Source organism: Arachis hypogaea, unplaced genomic scaffold (assembly GCF_003086295.3).
Source record: "Arachis hypogaea cultivar Tifrunner unplaced genomic scaffold, arahy.Tifrunner.gnm2.J5K5 arahy.Tifrunner.gnm2.scaffold_29, whole genome shotgun sequence".
NCBI classification, from domain to species: Eukaryota; Viridiplantae; Streptophyta; class Magnoliopsida; order Fabales; family Fabaceae; genus Arachis; species Arachis hypogaea.
The window spans coordinates 25,868-33,817 of NW_027255455.1; the positions used below are offsets into that span (position 1 = coordinate 25,868).

At 36.6% G+C, this 7,950-nt stretch overlaps 1 non-coding gene across 1 annotated transcript; it reads left to right on the forward strand.

Moving 5' to 3' along the window:
- Positions 1-4,881: 4,881 nt before the first annotated feature.
- On the forward strand, positions 4,882-4,989 carry LOC114926222 (small nucleolar RNA R71). The gene has a single exon (XR_003816659.1). It is a non-coding gene; the product is annotated as a small nucleolar RNA R71 (small nucleolar RNA).
- The last annotated feature ends 2,961 nt before the right edge of the window (positions 4,990-7,950 follow it).

Here is a 7,950-nt window from a genome sequence, read left to right on the forward strand (position 1 = left end):
AACGTAACATGTGATTCCAAAAGTGATAATCCCCTAATACAATAGTAAAAAGTTCTATTTATACTAAACTAGTTACTAGGGATTACAGAAATTAAGTAACTAAGTGCAGATAGTGCTGAAATCCACTTCCGGCGCCCACTTGGTGTGTGCTTGGGCTGAGCATTGAGCTTTACACGTACATAGGTCATTTCTAGAGTTAAACGCCAGCTTGGATGCCAGTTTGGGCTTTTAACTCCAGTTTTGGTGCCAGTTCTGGCGTTTTACACCAGAAAAGAGTCTCTGGTGGGTGTTTGAATGCCAGTTTGGGCCATCAAATCTCGAGTAAAGTATGGACTATTATATATTGATGAAATGCCCAAGATGTCTACTTTCCAATGCAATTGAGAACGTGCCAATTGGGCTTCTGTAGCTCTAGAAAATCTACTTCGAGTACAGGAGGGTCAGAATCCAATAGCATGTGCAGTCTTTTCTCAGCCTCTGAATCAGATTTTTGCTCAAGTCCCTCAATTTCAGCCAGAAAATAGCTAAAATTACAGAAAAATATACAAACTCATAGTAAAGTCCAGAAATGTGATTTTTGCATAAAAACTAATAAAAATATAATAAAAAGTAACTAAAACATACTAAAAACTATGTAAGAACAATGCCAAAAATAGTATAAATTATCTGCTCATGACAACACCAAACTTAAATTGTTTCTTCTCCCCAAGAAACTAAAAACAAAATAGGATAAAAATAAGAGAAAATACAATAAATCTCAAAAATATCAATGAAGATTAGTTTCAATTAGAGGAGTGGGACTAGTAGCTTTTTACTTCTGAACAGTTTTGGCATCTCACTTTATCCTTTGAAGTTCAGAATGATTGGCATCCATAGGAACTCAGAATTCAGATAGTGTTATTGATTCTCCTAGTTCAGTATGTTGATTCTTGAACACAGCTACTTTATGAGTCTTGGCCGTGACCCTAAGCATTTTGTTTTCCAGTATTACCATCGGATACATAAATGCCACAAACACATAATTGGGTGAACCTTTTCAAATTGTGACTCAGCATTGCTAGAGTCCCCAGTTAGAGGTGCCCAGAGCTCTTAAGCACACTCTTTTTGCTTTGGACCACGATTTTAACCGCTCAGTCTCAAGCTTTTCACTTGACACCTTCATGCCACAAGCACATGGTTAGGGACAACTTGATTTAGCCACTTAGGCCAGGATTTTATTCCTTTGGGCCCTCCTATCCATTAATGCTCAAAGTCTTGGATCCTTTTTACCCTTGCCTTTTAGTTTAAAGGGTTATTGGCTTTTTCTGCTTGCTTTTTTCTTTTTTTTTTCTTTATTTTTCGCATTTCTATTTTTTTCGCAAGCTTTGTGGTTTTCACTGCTTTTTCTTACTTCAAGAATCAATTTTATGATTTTTCAGATTATCAATAACATTTCTTTTTTTTCATTATTCTTTCAAGAGCCAACAATTTTAACATTCATAAACTTCACTATAAAAAATATGCACTGTTCAAGCATTCATTCAGAAAACAAAAAGTATTACCACAACATCAAAATAATTAAACTATTTTCAAGATAGAATTCGAAATTCATGTACTTCTTTTTCTTTTTCAAAAAACATTTTTCATTTAAGAAAAGGTGAAGGATTCATTGAATTATTCATAGCTTTAAGACATAGACACTAAACACTAATGACCATGTAATAAAGACACAAATATAGACAAAATGTAAAGCATAGAAACCGAAAAACAGAAAAATAAGAACAAGAAAATTAAAGAACGAGTCCACCTTAGTGACGGCGGCTAGTTCTTCCTCTTGAAGATCCTATGGAGTGCTTGAGCTCCTCAATGTCTCTTCCTTGCCTTTGTTGTTCCTCTCTCATGGCCTTTTGGTCCTCTCTGATTTCATGGAGGATGATGAAGTACTCTTGGTGCTCCATCCTTAGTTGCCCCATATTGGAACTCAATTCTCCTAAAGAGGTGTTGAGTTACTCCCAATAGTTGTTTGGAGGAAAATGCATCCCTTGAGGCATCTCAGGGATTTCTTGATGAGGGACTTCGGAGATCACCTTTTTGTTGGCCACAACTTCATAGAAGTCATCTTGATGGACTTTTGAGATGAATCTCTCCATCTCGCATGACTCGAAGGTGGAAGCAATTGCCTTCCCTTTCCTCTTTCTAGAGGTTTCTCCGGCCTTAGGTGCCATTAATGGTTATGGAAAAACAAAAAACAGAGCTTTTTTCCACATCAAACTTAAAAGGTTTGTTCGTCCTCAAGCAAAAGAAGAAAGAAAGGAGTAGAAGAAGAAGAAATGAAGGAGATAGAGGGGGTGTGTTGGTTTCGGCCAGGGGGTTTAAAGTGTTTATGATGTGTGAAATTGAAGGTGGTAAGGAGGGGTATTTATAGGGTGAGAGGGAGAGGGAATTTGTGTAAGAGGGGGTTAGGTTTGGGAGGAAAATGTTTTGAATTTGAATGGTGAGGTAGGTGGGGTTTTATGATGGGTTTTTGGGGAGTAGTGGATGGATGTGAGTGGTGAAGAGATTGTAGGGAAGAGGGTAGGATTTGATAGGTGAATTGTGTTTAGGGAAGAGGTATTGATGTGATTGGTCAAGGGTATTTGGGGAAGAGTGTTATGGAGAGGTGTGAAGAGGAGAGAGAGTGAGTTGGGGTAGGTGGGGATCCTGTGGGGTCCACAGATCTTGAGGTGTTAAGGAATTCTGCTCGTTGCACCTTTCTGGCGTTTAAATGCCCTCTGTGTGCCATTTCTGGCATTTAATGCCAACTTTGCTACCTTTTCTGGCGTTAAACGCCAGGCTGATGTCCCTTTCTGGCGTTTAACGCCAACCAGACACCCTTTTCTGGCGTTAAACGCCAATCTGTCTGCCAATTCTGGCATTTAACGCCGCCCAGACACCAAACATCCTTTTCTGGCGTTAAACACCAGTCTGTCTGCCAATTCTGGCGTTTAACGCCTAGAATACTCCCAGATTTGGCGTTAAATGCCCATTCTGCTATCTTTACTGACGTTTAAACGCCAGTAAGCCTGTCCTCCAGGGTGTGCTATTTTTGATGCTGTTTTTGATTTTGCTTTAATTCTGCAGCTATTTTTATGACTTCACATGATCATCAACCTAAAGAAAACATAAAATAACAATGGAAAACAAATATCTATAAAATTAAATATAATTAATTACATTGGGTTGCCTCCCAATAAGCGCTTCTTTAATGTCAATAGCTTGACAGTGAGCTCTTAGAGAGCTTCACAGAGACTCAGAGCTTAATGGTGGCCTCCCAACACCAAATTTTGAGTGTGGGGGCTCTGTTTGACTCTGTATTGAGAGAAGCTTTTCATGCTTCCTCTCCATGGTTACAGAAGAAGATCTTTGAGCCTTAAACACAAGGTAGTCCTCATTCAATTGAAGGACTAACTCTCCTCTGTCCACATCAATCACAGCTCTTGCTGTGGCTAGGAAGGGTCTTCCAAGGATAATGGATTCATCTTCATCCTTCCCAGTGTCTAGGATTATGAAGTCAACAGGGATGTACAAGCCTTCAACCTTCACTAAGACATCCTCTACAAGTCCATAAGCCTATTTCATTGATTTGTCTGCCATCTCTAAGGAGATTCTTGCAGCTTGTACCTCAAAGATCTCTAGTTTCTCTATTACAGAGAGTGGCATGAGGTTTATTCCTGACCCCAGGTCACACAGAGCCTTCTCAAAGGTCATGGTGCCTATGATACAGGGTATTAAGAATTTTCCGGGATCCGGTTTCTTCTGAGGTAATTTTCGTTGAACCAAAGCATTCAGTTCATTGATGAGCAATGGGGGTTCATCATCCCAAGTCTCATTACTAAATAACTTGGCATTCAGCTTCATGATTGCTCCTAAATACTGAGCAACTTGCTCTTCAATAATTTCTTCATCTTCTTCAGAGGAAGAATACTCATCAGAGCTCATGAATGACAACAATAAGTTCAGTGGAATCTCTATGGTCTCTATATGAGCCTCAGATTCCTTTGGTTCCTTAATAGGGAACTCCTTATTGGTCAGTGGACGTCCATTGAGGTCTTCCTCATTGGAAATCGCTGCCTCTTCCTCCTCTATAGGTTCGGCCACTTTGGCTATGGTTATGACCTTGCACTCTCTTTTGGGATTCTCTTCTGTATTGCTTGGGAGAGTACTAGGAGGAGTTTCAGTAACTCTTTTACTCAGCTGACCCACTTGTGCCTCCAAACTTCTGATGGAGGACCTTGTTTCAGTCATGAAACTGAGAGTATTCTAAGATAGATCAGAGACTATGGTTTCTAAGTCAGAGAGGCTCTGCTTAGAATTCTCTGTCTGTTGTTCAGAAGATGATGGAAAAGGCTTGCTATTGCTAAACCTATTTCTCCCACCATTATTATTGAAGCCTTGTTGGGGCTTTTGTTGATCCTTCCATGAGAAATTAGGATGATTTCTCCATGAAGGATTATAGGTGTTTCTATAGGATTCTCCCAGGTAATTCACCTCTTCCATTGCAGGATTCTCAGGGTCATAAGCTTCTTCTTTAGAGGAAGCTTCTTTAGCACTATCAGATGCAGCTTGCATTCCAGTCGGATTCTGAGAGATCATATTGACTTGCTGAGTCAATATTTCGTTCTGAGCCAATATGGCATTTAGAGTATCAATCTCAAGAACTCCTTTCTTCTGAGTCACCCCATTATTCACAGGATTTCTTTCAGAAGTATACATGAACTGGTTATTTGCAACTATTTCAATGAGTTCCTGGGCTTCTGCAGGCATTTTCTTCAGATGAAGAGATCCACCAGCAGAGTGGTCCAATGACATCTTGGACAATTTAGACAGATCATCAGAGAATATACATAAGATGCTCCATTCTGAAAGCATGTCAGAAGGACACCTTCTGATCAATTGCTTGTATCTTTCCCAAGCTTCATAGAGGGATTCACCTTCCTTCTGTCTAAAGGTTTGGACTTCCACTCTAAGCTTGCTCAACTTTTGAGGTGGAAAGAATTTGGTCAAGAAAGCATTGACCAACTTTTTCCAAGAGTTCAGGCTTTCTTTAGGTTGTGAGTCCAACCATATCCTAGCTTTGTCTCTTGCAGCAAAGGGGAAAAGCATAAGTCTGTAGACCTCTGGATTAACCCCATTGGTCTTAACAGTGTCACAGATTTGCAAGAATTCAGCTAAGAACTGATGACGATCTTCCAATGGAAGTCCATGAAACTTGCAATTCTGCTGCATTAGAGAAACTAATTGAGGCTTAAGCTCAAAGTTGTTTTCTCCAATTGTAGTAATTGAGATGCTTCTTCCATAGAAGTCAGAAGTTGGTGCAGTAAAGTCACCAAGCATCTTCCTTGCATCTCCACCACTGTTGTTGGGTTCGGCTGCCATGTCTACTTCTTTTTCAAAAATTTATGTAAAGTCCTCTCCAGAGTGTTGTGCTTTAGCTTCTCTTAGTTTCCTCTTCAGAGTCCTTTCAGGTTCAGGATCGGCTTCAACAAGAATGTTCTTATCCTTGTTCCTGCTCATATGAAAAGAAGAGAACAAAGAGAGAAGAGGAATCCTCTATGTCACAGTATAGAGATTCCTTTATGTAAGTAGAAGAATGGAAGAATAGAAGAATGAGGTAGAGAGGGACTAAGAGTAATTCGAACACAGAGAGAGGGAGAGGGTTCGAATTATGAGTAGAAGAGAAGTGTTAGTAAATAAATAAATAGAAAGAGATGAGAGAGAGAGTATTCGAATTTTAAAAAGAGGTCGAAGAAAAATATTTTTATTTTTATTTAATTAATTAAGTTAGAATTCAAAATTTAAGAAAAGAAATAAAATAAAATTAGAATTTAAAATAATTAGTTAATAAAAAAGAATTTTGAAAAAGTGGTTAGTGATTTTTGAAAATTAGAAGTGGAAAAGTAGTTAGTTAGTTTTGAAAAAGATAAGAAATAGTAAACTTTTTAAAATTAAAACAAACAAGTCAAGTGGTTAATTGAAAAAGATTTGAAAATAAATTTTGAAAAGATAGGAAGTTAGAAAAAGATTTTGAAATTAAACTTTTTAAAAAGATATGATTGAAATTTATTTTGAAAAGATTTGAAAAAGAAATTTAAAAAAGATTTGATTTTGAAAATTAAAGTTGATGACTTGACTAACAAGAAACTAAAAGATATGATTCTAGAATTTAAAGATTGAACCTTTCTTAACAGAAAAGTAACAAACTTGAAATTTTTTTATCAAAACATTAATGGTTAGTAAAGTTTTCGAAAATGTGAAATAAAATTAAGAAAAAGATTTTGAAAATTTTATTTTGAAGAATTTTCGAAAAACATGAAAAAAAATGAAAAAAATTTAATTTTAAAAAAGATTTGAAAAGATAGAATTTTTAAATTGAAATTTTGACTTGACTAACAAGAAACAACCAAATTTTGAAAATTTTTTGACCAAATCAACTCAAAATTTTGAAAATTATGAGTAACATAAGGGAAATATATTATTTTTTATTTTTGAATTAATGAAGAAAGAGAAAAACACCAAAATGACACAAGACATAAGAATTTAAGATCAAAACAATTAATGCATGCAAGAACACTTTGAATGTCAAGATGAACACCAAGAACACTTTGAAGATCATGATGAACATCAAGAACATATTTTTGAAAATTTTTAAGAAAAGAAACACATGCAAGACACCAAACTTAAAAATTTTTAATGTTTAGACACTATGAATTCGAAAATGTATATGAAAAACAACAAAGAACACAAAACAAGAAAATCACAAGATTAAACAAAGAAAATCATCAAGAACAAATTAAAGATCAAAGAAGAACATAATGCATATATTTTCGAAAATTTCAGAAAATTTAATAACATGCAATTGACACCAAACTTAAAATTTGACACAAGACTCAATCAAGAAACACAATTTTTTTTTTATTTTGTGATTTTTAAAAATTTTTTTGTATATTTTTCGAAATTATTTGGGAAAAAGAAAATAAAGAAATTCAAAATTTTTAATAAGAATTCCAGGATTCGTGCAATGTTAGTCTAAAGTTTCGGTCCAAAAGAATTAGACATGGCCAAATGGCCAGCCAAGCTTTAGCATAACAAATACAGACATGTCCTTTCTATAATGGAAAGTGGAAAGCTCGGTCCAAAAGATTAGACAAGGCTTAACAGCCAGCCAGGCTTCAACATATCTCAAGAAGCTCTAGAATTCATTCTTAAAAATTCTGAAGAACATTTTTTTTTCGAATATAAAAATAAAAAGATTAAACATAAAATAAAATTACCTAATCTAAGCAACAAGATGAACCTTCAGTTGTCCCAACTCAAATAATCTCCGGTAACGGCACCAAAAACTTGGTGCACAAAATTGTGATCACACTTTTCACACTTGTCATCTGTCGGTTCTCACTAGCATCGGAATAGGATCTCTCTATCCTTTTGCACACTGTAACTGCGCCCAACATTCACGAGTTTGAAGCTCGTCACAGTCATCCTTTCTCAGATCCTACTCAGAATACCACAGACAAGGTTTAGACTTTCCGAATCTCAAGAATGCTGCCAATTGGTTCTAGCCTATACCACGAAGATCCTAATCTCACGGACATGGTCCGTGGATTAGAGACCCAATAGAATATACTCTGGCTGTCGTCCAATGACTACGTTGAACATCATGTAGACCGCTTGTGGTTGTCAGGCACGCGGATCTTGGCTAAGCGAGTAACGAAGATAGTGGGTGATTGTCCCGGGTCACCCCTTCATTTTGACTTAACTGAATTAAGTACGAGAGTATATCTTGGAGAATAAGTAAGCGTGAATTGAAAGAGAAACAGTAGTACTTGCATTAATTCATGAAGAACAGCAGAGCTCTGCACCTTAATCTATAAGGTGTAGAAACTCCACCGTAGAAAATACATAAGAGAAAAAGGTCTAGGCATGGCCGAATGG